The sequence below is a fragment of the Gallus gallus genome, chromosome 2 (assembly GCF_016699485.2).
Source record: "Gallus gallus isolate bGalGal1 chromosome 2, bGalGal1.mat.broiler.GRCg7b, whole genome shotgun sequence".
In the NCBI taxonomy this organism is placed as follows: Eukaryota; Metazoa; Chordata; class Aves; order Galliformes; family Phasianidae; genus Gallus; species Gallus gallus.
In genome coordinates this window covers 27687250-27702051 of record NC_052533.1, presented here as the reverse complement: position 1 = coordinate 27702051, position 14802 = coordinate 27687250, and the positions used below count along the sequence as shown (strand labels likewise).

Genomic DNA, 14802 nt, shown 5'->3' with positions numbered 1-14802 from the left:
CAGAGGGTCTGTATAACTCTGCATTACATTTTGAAAGAATTTGTAGCTGAATCCAGTGGTATAACATATGTCTTGTATTACTGGAATGGGTGTAGAGATGTATTGCTAAGTATTTCTGACTACCTCGTTTTGCTCTGTTTACTTTTTTTACATTTCTGTACTCCGAAAAATAAGTCAAACTATTTTTTGCTAAGTTACACTGTGATTTTTATGACTTATTATCTCATACAACAATGAAATGCATATGAGTAAGTTCTAAACAGTCTGCATTTCAGAAGGAAAATATTTTTATTGGAGCAGATGCTTAAAACATTGCATGAAAATGTTCCTTCTTTCTACAGTGTAAATAAAAGCTTTACAAACAAGCCATTTCTTTGAAATGGCTATGACCATCAGTACTATTTCTGTGTAACACAGGACAATAAAATTATCTTTCATTTAAAATGAGTAATGAGCGTTTAGAAGAGATTTACTCCTTCAAAGTAGGTGTTCTGTTGCAATATTAAAAATGGCTCCAGTGTTCGTTAGCTTGTTTATGCAAAATCATGAATAATTACTTCTATCCGATCACCCTTCGTACAACATTTTTGATATTTATTCAAGAGTGTTTTTTTTATTTGATAAATGTGTGAAGAACTACTAGAATATTAGGCCCTGTCAGTAATACTTAGAAAATTTCAATAAAGTAAAATTTGTGATGTACCTTCCCAACAGTACATTATTTACATGTCATATTATTGTGAAGTAACTGTAATTCATCTCTGCTGTGAGTATTAGTAGTGTATGAGTTGTGATCCATTAAAACAACTCCTCTTCCACATAAAGAACTAATGTTTAATTAACTGAAAGATGAGCCTGCATTTTTTGAAAAACAAAAATAAGCATACATGACCCAGGATAGCTGCAATAACAAAATTTAAGTGGAAGCTCAAACTGTGAAGTAGAGAGCTGAAACATTATTATTTGAAGTGGGTTGGGAAGGCTTAGAATATGAAGGCAACAAAGAAATAGAATAATAAGTTTTGTCATTATTTACCTTAGTTCTGTTGCACTTGTTCACTTCAGTATTAGCTCTTTCTCACACATGTACATTATATTAGTATGCTTTTTCAATCCTGAAAAAAAATGCTTGTATTAAGCACATTTAAACATCAGAAAAATCTCTCTTTTATAAATTGAAATGTGTACTTTTGACTCATCATTGCAACTCAATGATAAGATTCAGTATCCTCCTTTCCTTTTAGATGCCCCCAGCCATTACATGAGATCCTTCAGATCTGTAGTCATACTTACACATCTCTGCCTTCATCCCCCCAAATTGTGCGGTCTTCAGTTCTTAGCACATCATCTGTGGATACCCAATAGGAGTTTACTGTAAGCCTAGCTGCTCAAGCTTTTCTCTAAGCAAGTACTCTTGCAGAACTATGGACAAGTCTTAAATAAGCTGAACACCACTTAGATGCATATTTTATTTTAGCAGATATGGAAATTCATATACTCAAGTTTCATTTTTTTAAAAATGGCCTACTAAGGCATCTTAAAAAAATCCATATAATGCTTTGGTTTACTGAAATACTATTTTACATTGTTAAAAAGGAAAAATGCGTTCAAATAAACTTGACATTATGACACATTCACATGTTTCACTTAGAGCTGACAGTTATATGGGTGCCTGCATGTAATCAAAGATGTGTCCACTTGTGATGACATGAATAAAAAGGTAATCCAAATGTTTATCTCACAGTAAAGGGCAACCCAGAAGTCTGTGCAGAAGTGACATACAGGGAGTTATTATCTGACTGAATTTTAACAAAATTGAAATATGAAGGAAAATATATTTTTTATCTATCAACAATGCATTACTAAATGTTATGTTTCCGTCTTTTTATTATAGATTAGCAAATAGCAGCTTGTACAGAGGCTTGAGCTTCACCTCGCATACCTGAAGGTGATTTTTTGCTATTATTATTGTTTTTTTTATCTTCTTTTATTAGTATTGTCTCAAAAATACCCAAAAAGACTACTAAAAACAATTTTAAAAAAACAAAAGAAGAATTTCCTTCCTGAACTATTTAAGGGTCAGTGTAGATGCACATTAATTGTAAGTTAACTGTCCTAGTCCTTAGCTATCTGGGGCCTGATCCAAAGCCCACTGACGTCAATGGGAACCTTTCCACTGCCTCCATTTTGGCTCTAGTCCTAAATTTCTGTGGCAAAATATGATGCTGTGAACTAAGCTGTCACCAAAAAAAAAAAAAAAAAAAAAAAAAAAGTACTGCAACTCTTCAAATCTCAAAATAGCAGAGAATATATAAAGAAACAATGTAAGAATGGAATTGCTGCTGTTCCAAGATGCTCAAACAGAAGTACTAGTACTGCTTTTACATCCAAATTAGTGATTTTTCTCTTTACAAAAGCTAACCTATCTCAAGCGCTTATGTTCTTCACAAGGAGAACAAATTAATTTTAAACCCATGCTCTGATTGTACTTCTTAAGCAATTCTAATAAGATTTAGATAGTACCAATGAAATAAAAAGAGTGGTGAAATAATTCTTAGGCTTCTCAATGGTAAACTTAGTACAAGGATTAAAGCCAAATACTTCTCTTTTCAGTCATCATAGATTCACTTATAAAAAAATAAAGTAAATTTTTCCCTGGCCATTTCTGAGTAAAACAATGCAAGTAATCATAAAATGTAAGGATAGCATGGATTGTTTGGAACTTAACTTCATGAATACTATATAATTTTATGTAGAAATCCTCTTTATGTTCTTTTTATTCTGTGGAAGTTCTTAATGACTCATCTGGATCTGTGCTCAAAGTAATGGAGTTCAGCACGTGTAGGCTGATACATGCAATCTAATATGTCTTTCTGATTGCATAAGGAAACATTAATTAACAGGGCTTGTTCCATATTAAAAGAATTTAAAAGAGAAAGAAAGAAAGAAAGAGAAGCAAAACGAAAAGAAAAAAAATGAAGAAAACCAAACACCTGGATTCTCAGGTTTCTGTACAATTTTGTGAAACTGACATAAAGATCATAATGTCTATGTAATTATTGATTGTTTTTTCAAGTGAAGACAGTGCAAGGGCACAACACTGCACATTGTAACCTGATGTAGTTATGTGCATGTGAATCTTGTGAATTATGAGGAACAAAATGAAACACTTAAATTAAATTTCATTAAATTTCACTATTCTCCGATTACCTTACAGTGTAAGAACCCTTACGTTCCAGGGTGTGACTCACTCGCTTTCTGCGGAAAGATAAGACAAAAATGCAAGATTCTATATAAAAATCAGTAATGGAAAATGTGGAGACATAGTAACAGAGTATCCCTTCCCAACGAAAGATATTTCTCCCCCCCCAGTTTTATTCAGTTTTAGCATATTGGTTGGTTGCTTTTTGATTTGTTTGTTCTTTTTGCAAGATTTCATTCACCAGCTGTGCAAGCTATATATAGCAGTGTTGCTGCTAAGACAACACCTCAGCAAACACTTTTTTTCCTTTCTCATCATAGCCTGCCTGGCCCACTTTATACTAGAAATAGCTCAGGTGCAGCTGTTTAACATCACCAATTATCTCCAACAACGACCTTTCTCAGAAGTGCAAATTCTTTGTTGAGAGTTTTCCTGAAATTTCATCAATGGGTTAGAAGTATGAACGCTGTCTGAGTGAGAGAGTCAATGAATAGAATGGAAAAGAAATATATACATATAGATTAAAAAAAAAATAAAATCCATTAAATACAAAAAAATTGAAGCTTGTATTTATTGTTGCTAATAGTAGCAATGTAAATATAGGTTTTCAGGTCACAAGCCAGAAGGACTTCAGATTCTGTGGCTTCAGAGTAGATCCACAGGGGCCTGTTTGCAAAAATAATATCTCCCAGTGATTGTTTTCATTGTGGCACTAAGAAATACACAGGGCAAAGCAGCAAAATAAATAGTAATAATAGCAACAAATTTTCTACAGCAGTTGTTTTTTTTTTTAATATACAACACAGAGAAGTAATCACAGTTTACAGAGAAAGCATTTCATAGAAACTAAAGGGTTTGTTTTAATTATTATTTCTGGTTTTTTTTGTTTGTTTGTTTTTGGTTTTTTTTTAATGGTTGCTTTGTATTACCATAAAAACATAGGCTACAAGGATTCCCTTTTCCCCTGGGAGAAGCTAAATTTAACCTCATACCGAGTTCACTGTTTCTAACCCAACAGCCAGTGTTTGTTTAATCATGATTCACACGAATATATACAAGACTATGGTTATATTCTAAAGCAGTAGAGCTACAGTTAAGCCTACAGCTTTTACTTTTAAAAGTAAATGCTAACAATTCCAAAAACATATATAGCAAGCATAGATTCTGTAGATGTCAGATAATAGTCTATAACTATTATCCCCAAGTAATTAAATATATTAATCTAATCATTTTTCTTGTATTACTTGGGATGAACTGACATAATAGAAATCAACTAACTTCTTTTTATATTGGGAGGTTCTCAATTGTTAGCTTTGCAATTATTTAGTTGCAGACTGTCTAATAGTCTTTCCAAATACTGGAGTCAAAGCACTGTGGAGTGGCTTTTGCATTTGCATCCAAAACAATTAATCTAGACCAGGTATGACAACAATTCAGATATGTGACTGGAATATATTGAGGATATTTTGAGTATTCCACAGAAAATTTCTCTATCCACACATTTTAAACAACTTTCATCCACCTCCTTAACTTTCATTAAAAACACATTCTCAAGGCCTTGTTTCAGAATTGAGTCACTGGTCAATTTCTGAAATGGCTGTATTTCAACTGTTTTTATCTAATTGAAAATGGTTAGGAAAGTTTGAGTTTATCAAAAGTAAAGAAATTGCAGTTTCTCCGGTCATTTTCTTCTCAGGTTGCCTTGTGTTGATGAAATTTGACATTCATCAGGAAACAAGCTTAATGTGAGCTCAAAATAACTAGGTAGATTTTTAAAAGATTTTTAAGAGTCAGCATGAGAAGAAAACAAAAGCACAAACAAAAAATAAAGTCAACTGAGATTTTACGAGCAGAAGGTAAACCAAAAATAAATTATATCAACAATGTGGAGCAAATCAAATGTTTCACATAGGATTTTAAATGTTAATAGGTAAAAACCATAATAGATGCAAAAGCCTCAGTATATCCTGAATTATTCAGTCCTCTCAAGAGTGTGAAGTGATGAAACGTGGCAACATGTGAACCTTGATTCTCTGCAGTTCTGTGTTTCAGGCACTCGTTTGTTACTGTCCATGGTGCTGTTGTATAATTTCTGACCATATTATAAAATGGGAGTTCTGTAATTGCTAGCTGGAAACAGTCACTCACATTTCTATTAATATATTATGACATTGATCTTCAAATACATAATTTACTCTTATCACAATATGCCATTTCCTTACTCTTAATTCTTTTCATGAAAAGCATACTTTTAGACACAGCATTAATTTTTCTATACATTCAAAACACTGACTCTTCACAGAAATGTCTTCAGTATTTTACAAGGCAACATTTTCAGCATGAATTCTTTTGCATGGAAGAATTAAAAGCAGATGTGTGATTTTGACGTTTAAAAAATATGGTACATCACTCCTAACCAAGAATCAGATGCCTTTGAAATAGAATGCAAGAACATCAGATTTAAGTAAATGGTGACTGAAAATTAAGATGATGTCCACCATGGAAAACAATTAAAAAAAAAGAAAATCTCAAGCTGACAATAGAGTAGGACAACAGAATTATAATAGAACAATGAAAAAAAGAAGCCACCTGTTGTTTTTCTGTTATTGTTGTTTTTCGTTTGTTGTTGTTGTTTGTTTGTTTGTTTGTTTGTTTGTTTGTTTTGCGGGGGGGGGGGGGCTGTAGCACTAATCACATTATCTCTTCGCATGGATTACCTGCTGACAGTAATTCTCACCACCATATATATATATATTTTTTTTAACCAGATATTTCTGTCCATTTTGTCTTTCTACTTTTATCTACTGGCTGTTTCACTCAGACAGTTCTTCATTGGTATTTTTTGCCATGTGATAAGCATGGAAAAAGTATACTTGCATAATCTTTAACTAAGTTTGGACATGTTATTTACATACTCTAGTCATTATTCTCACATTAATGAAGCAGACACAAATTAATGCTAGAATTCAGAAACTCTCAAGGTGAAATAGGTATGTTTTGTTTAAGGTGGCAGGTACACTTGTGTTCTTGGTAATGCCTTCTTCCTTGTTATCAGCATAACTGTTCAAGCAGTTTTCATCGGACTGACTGAATTCCATCAGGCACTTTGAAAAAGAGACTGAAATCTTACATCTGATTAACTTTCCCAGTCCCAGTCAGATAATGAGACTTCATTATAAGCTTGTACCAGCCTACAAACATGTTTGGTTGTGTACACGACCGTAAGGAATTACTCATGAATACATTTTTGCTATTAAAAATCTCATAACTTGACTCTGAACTAGAAGCCCTTGAATTGTCTTCTGAATATTTATTATATGGATTTGCTGGCTCACAAATTTCTATCTTTTTATGATCCTCACTGTCTTCTTCACTGAGCACTCAGAGGAACAGTTTACTTTGTTTTTCATAAAGCCTAATTTCAAGGTTTTCATCATATGGATGCCAATCTTAGTGGCATTATATTCTCTTTTAGTTTCATAGGAGTAAGCACTTCAGAATGTGAAATATTTAGAGGCTTAAGGTTAGCTAGATTACGCATTTGTAAGATCTACTTTTCCTTTGAAACAGCTCGATTTTTATTAGATTTCATGAAATACTTGGAGCAATTTGTGTCCTACATAACACAGCTGGATAGTACTTATAAAATCAGAAGATAAATGGAACTGGTTTTAAATACTGCAAGTTACATTCTGATTTAAAATAAATCTCTCTAATAATTCAGTTATTAAAACCTGGTAACCTTTCAAATGTCTACAAAGACTCTTAAAACAGTAGGCACTTTGAAAGCATTAAGGAGTTTGGAATTTTTTTTCTGTCTTTCCTTACTGTATACCAGGGCTCCAATAATCTGTGAAAATCAATCCAATCATTACTTTAGAGCTCTTTTAAAATGACATTGTATATTATTGGCTTGAATAGTTATAAAAAACAAGGAACGTTGATATTTTGTGTCTTGTGAGATTAGAATAGTTCAGAATTTGTGGATACTTAATGCTGCATTGGACCATACTGCCCTGAATGCTATGTAATTCTGACATGAATCAAGCAGTGAAGTGTAGCATTAATAAAAATGTGGTATTGAATTTTCTATTATATATTGCTGCATTGAGTCTCAGAGCTTCTAGTTACAGAATCTGTATAAAGGCTCTGGTTTTGTTTTTGTTTTTCCTTCTATTTAATCTTTTAAGCCTCTTTGTTTTGAAGAAGAAAAGAAATCTACTAAATAAATTGAGAGTCCTTAGGTATTTTTTAAAAGGCTAGGTAGCCCAGTTGGAACATTCTTAGTAACTGCAGTTTCCTAAGTATCGAGTTCAAAAGATTCAAAGCACATAAAGAAAGCTGTTTGCTAAGCGTTTTATGCTTATGTGAGACATTCAAAAGACAGACTTATTTGACATGTTTGGCAGCAACAGTGGAAGTGTGAAATGTGGTGAAGAATGTGTCTGACAAAACCTTTACATATTTTACCCCCATCTCTTTATGAGGAAATGGACTTGTGTGTTTTGGATATTATGAGGACTGCTTCAAAAGTAATGTCTCATATTTTATTATGTTTGCCTACAACATCAGAAGCAGATTTTGGTGGTATGGCAGTAAAGAGTGAACCTTTCCACCAATATTCCACTACATTTTGTTGCTGTCTGATGGATGACAGCAGAGGGGCAGTCTGACAAAGTGGCATCTGATATGGAACTGCATATGAAGCAAAGGTGTGTAACTGAATTCCTCCATGCAGGAAAAAAATGCACCCCTTTGACATTCACTGACACTTCCTGAATGCTTATGGAGACCAAACAGTGGATGTGAGCACAGTGAAGCAGTAGGAGGTGGTTTCAGCAGTGGTGACAGTGATAGCGGGTCATCTCACCTGGTGCAGAGTTTTACAAGCACAGCATGAAGGCTCTTGTTCATTGTGTGCAAAAATTCATAGTTAATGGTGATGCCTATTCTGAAAAATAGTGTTTTGTAGCTGTGAATTTACACTGTCAAATGGTGCTATTGCGCTCTTCACAGGTTTTGTAGTTTCCATGGAAATAAATAGGAAACATTACTTTTTGAGTGACCTAGATAATAATGTTGAAAAAATGCTTACTTTTGTGTTACTAATTTCTTCTCAGAACAGTTACCTACAAAGACAAGAAACTCATTGTAACTTGGCAAAGTAGCAATATTATTAAGATCCACATTCTCACATTTCCTTTTCTATAAGGATTTTATTGATTCAGTGGAAGTAATAAGGCTTTTATTAATCAGAAGACAACCCACACAGAGGTCATCTATAATTCTATTTAAAAACTTGGGTCAGAGGAGGAAAAAAGTGCAGCACTATGTGGTGTTTATGACAGTGAGAAGAATGGGTAAGGGGTGACAAGCGGAACTATACAGAAGTACAGACACAGTGAAAAAAAAAATCTACAAATGTTCACCCTGCACGGAAGGTAATGAAATACTGCATTTCAGTCGTAATTGAGCAAAGTTAATAAAATGTTGCTTTAAGTGTGAATTGATCCTTGCTCAAAATCAGAGGATCAGACAGATTTTCTTATCCTCCAGACAAGAAGTTGTAAAAGAATTACTAGATAGTTTAATATAGGCTGCCTCTGTTTAGAGGAAGAATGATCCATGTCCTTCATGTTTTATTGAAATATTTCTGTTGGTTTTAGTGTTTCTTCAAAGTATGGAGAGTATTTGATACATTTATGTTCAAAGTGGCATTATAATATCTCATCTGAATTCTAGAGAGATGTATACTAACCATTTATTTCATTCACAATATTCATAGGACAGGTCCATATGCCTATGTTTGATAAGAAAAGTGTATTTCTACTTAACAATAAAACATAATATAATACTTTTGATATTTTGTTGTGTATTTTTTGACCTTTGAAAATCATGCAGCCTGTTTTCTAGCTGAGCAGATGTCCTGTACAAGTAAAATGAAACAAACAAGACAAACATATTTTGTCTTGTTTAACTTAATCTGTGTTTCTGTTGTAGAGCTTAAATTTGATTCATGCACAGAACCAAAGGTGGTATTAAGATTTCCTATATCTCTCTACTACTACACTACAAATTCACTAGATCCTCTGTTTCTAGTAAAACAAAGTTTCACAAATATGTTTACAAATAAATAAATAAATGAACATCTAAACACAATTAAAACATTATTCAATCAAGAGTTAGTTTTGTATCTCCTACTTAAAATGTAGACTTGTGAGGGGAATAGAAAATAACTTATGAAATAATAATATCTCAATTTTAAAATATTATTTTTAGATAATCTCTTGTTCCCTGGTTAGGAAGGATGTCTCTTACAGTGTTGGCAAAATAAAGATGCTTCTTTAGCAAAACAGAATAATAGCAAAGGCCTTAAACACTATATTTGCCTTACCTCTCTGCTGTGAAAGGACTCAGAAGATGGCTAATTTCCACGAGACCCTTACGCAAAACGTAGATGAATAAGAAACTGAGCAATGAATTACTCATGAATTGCACAATTTTGTGTTGCAGGATTACACTTGTTAGAGTAGGAGAGAGAAAAGGGCTGCTATACAGAAGCTCGATGAAAACTCACTGCAGTGTTTCATTCATAGTAAACTTTACCATGCATGGGCAAATGATCAGCCTAATTACATTTCTTATATCTACTATAGAAGTCTCATTATTTCCTTCTGTTCCACCATCTGTCTCTGCCCATCTGTTTTCTCTTATGGTTGGCCTGTAAGTTCTTTGAGGTAGAATTTGTTTTTATTTCTTTTTACAGCATCTAATTAAGGGGATTCTGGTTTGAAACTAGGAATTGTAAGCAAAATAATAAAAAAATGTCTCATAATAGAGCCTGCATATGCAAGAAACTGTGTTAACTATGAGTTATAAGCACTTGAATACCTCAGGACGTACACACCTCCTGTCTTGGGATTTCAGCTTGAGTCTCTCTTAGTTTGGGATTATTAAGTTTCTTTGTCCTGAAAAAATGTTAAAACCATCCAGGTAGCACTCTCCCATGTCTGTCAAAATAATCTAATTTAAAGAAATGATGGTGTAGAATTCCTAGAGCAGTGAAACTGTTCTGAATAAAATACTTGTACAATAAAAATATGAAAATTGATTAAAAATTGATTTACAACTTTGTTGATGATAGAGGGTAAGGATATTTTTAACATATTTATTTATTTTTCATAAAATCACATTATTGCTGTAGTATGTGTTAACTGGGTCTTTAGGATTGAAATATGCGCTCTGATAGCTCCTTTCTTGTTCACTGTGGACGTGTGATTGCACAAGGTCAAAAATTGATCTAGGAGACAAACAAAACTTTTATTAGGGGATTTGCTTCTTCTGTGACACCTATCTCTTTGCATGTTTCCTAGTTTTCAAGCCCTATAGCAGCACTCTTAATTTGTCCAGCTAGAAATTTTCCTGTGGATGAGTTTAATGCATTTTCTCTGGGATTTCCATAATCTTAAGAGAGACGACAGGAAAAGTTTGAGATTAGGATTCATAACGGAAATAAGAACTACTAAAGTTCTGAGAGTATAACATTCAGGAGTTGTAAGTTTCTTCAAAGTCTGATGAATTGATAACCAGGCTGTTGGATAGTAAACAAGAAAATTTAGTCTGTGGGAAATTTTGGTTAGTTTATCCATTACTAAAAGATATTTAAACAAAGGCAAATCATCAGTTGCTTTAGGCTGGGTATAGCCACAGAAATGCTTAAGGTAGCTTCTTCAATAAATGAAATTCGAGGGCTGTTCTGAAAGTAATGTCTCCTATTTTATTGTGTTAGCCCACCACATCAGAGGCAGATTGTGGTGGTGTGGCAATGAAGAGTGTATCTTCCCACCAACATTCCATTACATTTTGCTGCCATGTGATGGATGGCAGCAGAGGGGCAGTCTGACAAAATGACATCTGACATGGAACTGTGTGTGAAACAAAGGTGTGCAACTGATTTCCTCCATGCAGAAAAAATTGCACCCCTTGACATTCACTGATACTTTCTGAACATTTATGAAGACCAAACAGTGGATGTGAGTACAGTGAGATAGTAGTATGTGAAAGACAAACCACGTTCCAAATGGCCAAGCACAGATGTCATGCCAAAAAATAAATAATGTCTTCATCAGCTCATCAATGTGAATTGATGGTTTATAACCAGGGAACTGTGTGTGGAGCTGAATATCATCTTCAATGAGTTGGAAAGAATGGTAGCAACATAGGAATACTGCAGATGGGTGTTCCCACAGGAACAGAAAGGACACTAAATTCAAGTTTGTCGGGATCTATTGAATCAATATGAGGCTTAAGGTGACAGTTTGCAGGATTGCATTATTACTGGTGATAAGATGTGATTAGATGGCACTATGAGCCAGAGTCAAAATGGAAGTCCATGGAGTGACAACGTTTTCATTAAAGAAAATCTTTGAGACACAGTCCTCAGCAAGTAAAGAGATATGCGCTATTTGGGAGAGGACAGGAAAAATGTGATTCTTCTACATTTCCTGGAACATGGACAAACCACCAACTCTGACTCCTACACTGCTGTGTTGACTAAGTTAAAGACTTGAACTTCCAGAATCAGGGCAGAGAAGAGAACAATCTTTGTTTTGCAACAGGATAACGCCAGGCCCTGGTAAGTTTTAAGAATGTGGAGTACTTTGCCAGTCTTTCCTGGACAATACTAGTACACCCACTACATAGTCCAGATTTGGCACCATCTGACTTCCATATGGTCAGGTTGATGAGAGATAAACTGCATGGGCATCATTTCCCTGGCACTGAGATTGTCACAGCAGCTGTGAAATAGTGGGTCACCTCCAACGGTGCAGATTTTTTCAAGCACAGCATGCAGGTCCTTGTTTATTGATGGTGAAAATGCATAGTAAACGGTGGTGCCTGGAGAATTTGCTCTATCAAACAGTGTTATCATGCTCTTTGTAGCTGTAGTTTTCATGGAAATACATGGTGGCATTAATTTAGGAGTAACCTATGTATACTACATGCCTCAGCCCTTATTGTCTAGTGCTTTTGACATTTAGCAATTATTAATTATAATCTTCTCATTGCAACAGTCTTGCAACTATTAACATATCTTTTTCAGTTATGTAAGAATAACTATGTTTATTATTTCCATAACACAATAATTTTTACATAAGCTTTTGCGTTTGACTTGATGAAATATACTGAAGCACGTCTTGTCACATCTCTGGGAAGTTCTGATATATATTTCTAAATGTACAAACTGGAGGTAGTCCTGCATAAACATAGGATGGGCTTTGTCTCCACAGTGGAGTTGCTTCCTTCCACAATGCACATTAGAGTACTGATCCCCTGATATTGCAGTGTATCTTCCTAATCTATTTTCCTGTGCACCCTGGCTTTCCTTCCAATTGAAACCATTATACACTTAATGGTGGTTCGCACTCAGCTTTTCTTTGATAAGCAGTTAAAATGTGTGAATAATTCAGGCAGCATAGTTTCAGCTCACATGGATTTCTTGACACTTTGTATACAGAACTTGAGCTACCTTTCTCTCCTTGCCTTGGAAAACTTTGAGAGACTCAGGTTTTACAAAAATAAATAATATCACTAACCAAGAAACTTTCCTAACCAGCCATTGTTATAACCAGGAAACATAACACCTGAGCAGTCCTGAGAAAAGATGGTGGTATTTGCTGTAGAAGACTGAAAAGAAAAATCTTGATAGTCTCCTTTAAGATTTCAATAAAGATTTTATTAGAACATGAATAAAAATACATAGTACAATAATAATAATAATAAAGTTTGGGCCACGTAAATGGCTTTTAGCCAGTAACTAGTTTAGTATTCATCTAAAAGATAAATAAAGAAATCTAGAGATATTGCAAAAGGCCCCACGCGGAAGTGACAGATTCTTGTACTGAAGACAGCACTTTTAGTAGTGGAAAACTTACAATTCACTATGTAAGTCTTTTGTCACTGCTGAATATATTATTTTAATATTTAAAACAAAGATACATAATAGTCTGAGGTATTCCCTTTTATTTTCAGGTCATACAGTTTAATATGGATATTTAGAATGCATATGGGAGCCTATATCCTTTTCTAAGACTTCTGTTTTTTCATAAGTACATAAGAATCACTTTTTAGTCTCACAAAGAGTTTATCCATGAAAAAGAAACAGGTAGTATTTACATTCACCGTGGTGAATTTTTAAATCATTCTGATGAAATGTTAGATTCACTTTTTTTATTATTCTGGACCGCACTTAAGAACAAATGAAAAATCGTATTTGATACTGCGAGATTCGCAAAGTTGCATATTACATCCCTATCCATTGGTCTGTTTCTTTAAGAAAAAATATTTGGTTAGAAATACCCTTGTTAAGGTTTAAAGAAGAGCTTAATGATGCCCTTCTGCCCCCTTGGAATCAGCTGCTATTAAAGGGGAGGTTCTGATTCCAACTGAGGAGTATCATATAAAGGGGGTTCCTGTGGAGAAGGTAATAAACTTGAGGGAAGAATGCTTACTGGATGTCTGAGTTGGATTTTGGTCTTTGGTTCAGGGAAGGTGAGATATCTGGACTGATGTTGTTCCTTTCCAAAACATAAGCAGTTTCAAAAGTTTTGGCAATTGAGGAATAATAGCATGGTATTTCTGGAAGAAATATTAAGCCTGGTGCCCCAGCTATGGTTTGGGGAGCTCTGTGGCTAACATAGGTACCGGCATTTCCAGGTGCTTCTCAGACCAGGGTGTGTCTTTTTCCTGATTACAGAGTTGCTGTGCTTATCTTGTTCTGGATGGGATCGTCAGCTGCAGATGTGAAGGTGTATGACCTATCTTGCATCTTATGACCTATCAGGTACTCTTTCTCTTATTGAGGCCTTCTTCCAAATCAGTGATTTTTGAGACAAATCTAATAGTAATTTTTAAAAAATGCTGTATCAATTTTGATCTAAATTTTTAGTTCAATTTATTTTTTTTTAGTCTGTTTATCATACATGGCTGGTTTTCTTTTCTTTTCTCTTTTTTTTTTTTTTTTTAAGAATGTGTAAATACCAAAAAAAAATTGTTTTAAAAATATGACTTATTTCTTTATTAATTGATTTGTCAGATTTCTACACTGATTATGAGGGAGGAAACAGCTATTTCTCAATTTTAATGTTGCTTGAGCAATGCTCTTGTATGTTGGATCATGCAGGAATAATTATGAAGTTAGCATGAAATTGTGGAGGTACTGTTTTTTAAAGGATTTGTATAATTTTATCACAACAGCTGGAATGCAGCTCCCCTACTATCTTCTTACTACTTTGAGAGCTGCAAAGTAGCAAAATAAATTTGGGAGGCACAGTGAGAGTAAAGGATATCGTAAAGATATTTCTAAATAGAGGAGATGTGTCTAGGAGATGTCAGGAAACCTGTTAAATAAATCTGATCTTGTTTGCCACTAAACTTAAACATTTTTTTCTGGGTATAAATATACCTTTTTATGCCAGAGTTTATTGAGGGGGAAAAAAGGGGCAACCAGAGATGGAGGTGAAAAGCAAAAGGAAACAGAGTTCTGAACCTAGAATTGCAAAGATGACAAAGCAAACTTGAGAACAAATGCAAGAGTGCAG

At 34.2% G+C, this 14802-nt stretch overlaps 1 long non-coding RNA gene across 1 annotated transcript; it reads right to left on the bottom strand.

Moving 5' to 3' along the window:
- Positions 1–326: 326 nt before the first annotated feature.
- LOC121109777 lies at positions 327–9844 on the bottom strand. Its single transcript, XR_005857516.2, has 4 exons — positions 9597–9844; positions 3211–3258; positions 1294–1348; positions 327–1115 (listed from the first exon to the last, which is right to left on the bottom strand). It is a non-coding gene; the product is annotated as an uncharacterized LOC121109777 (long non-coding RNA).
- Positions 9845–14802: the final 4958 nt, after the last annotated feature.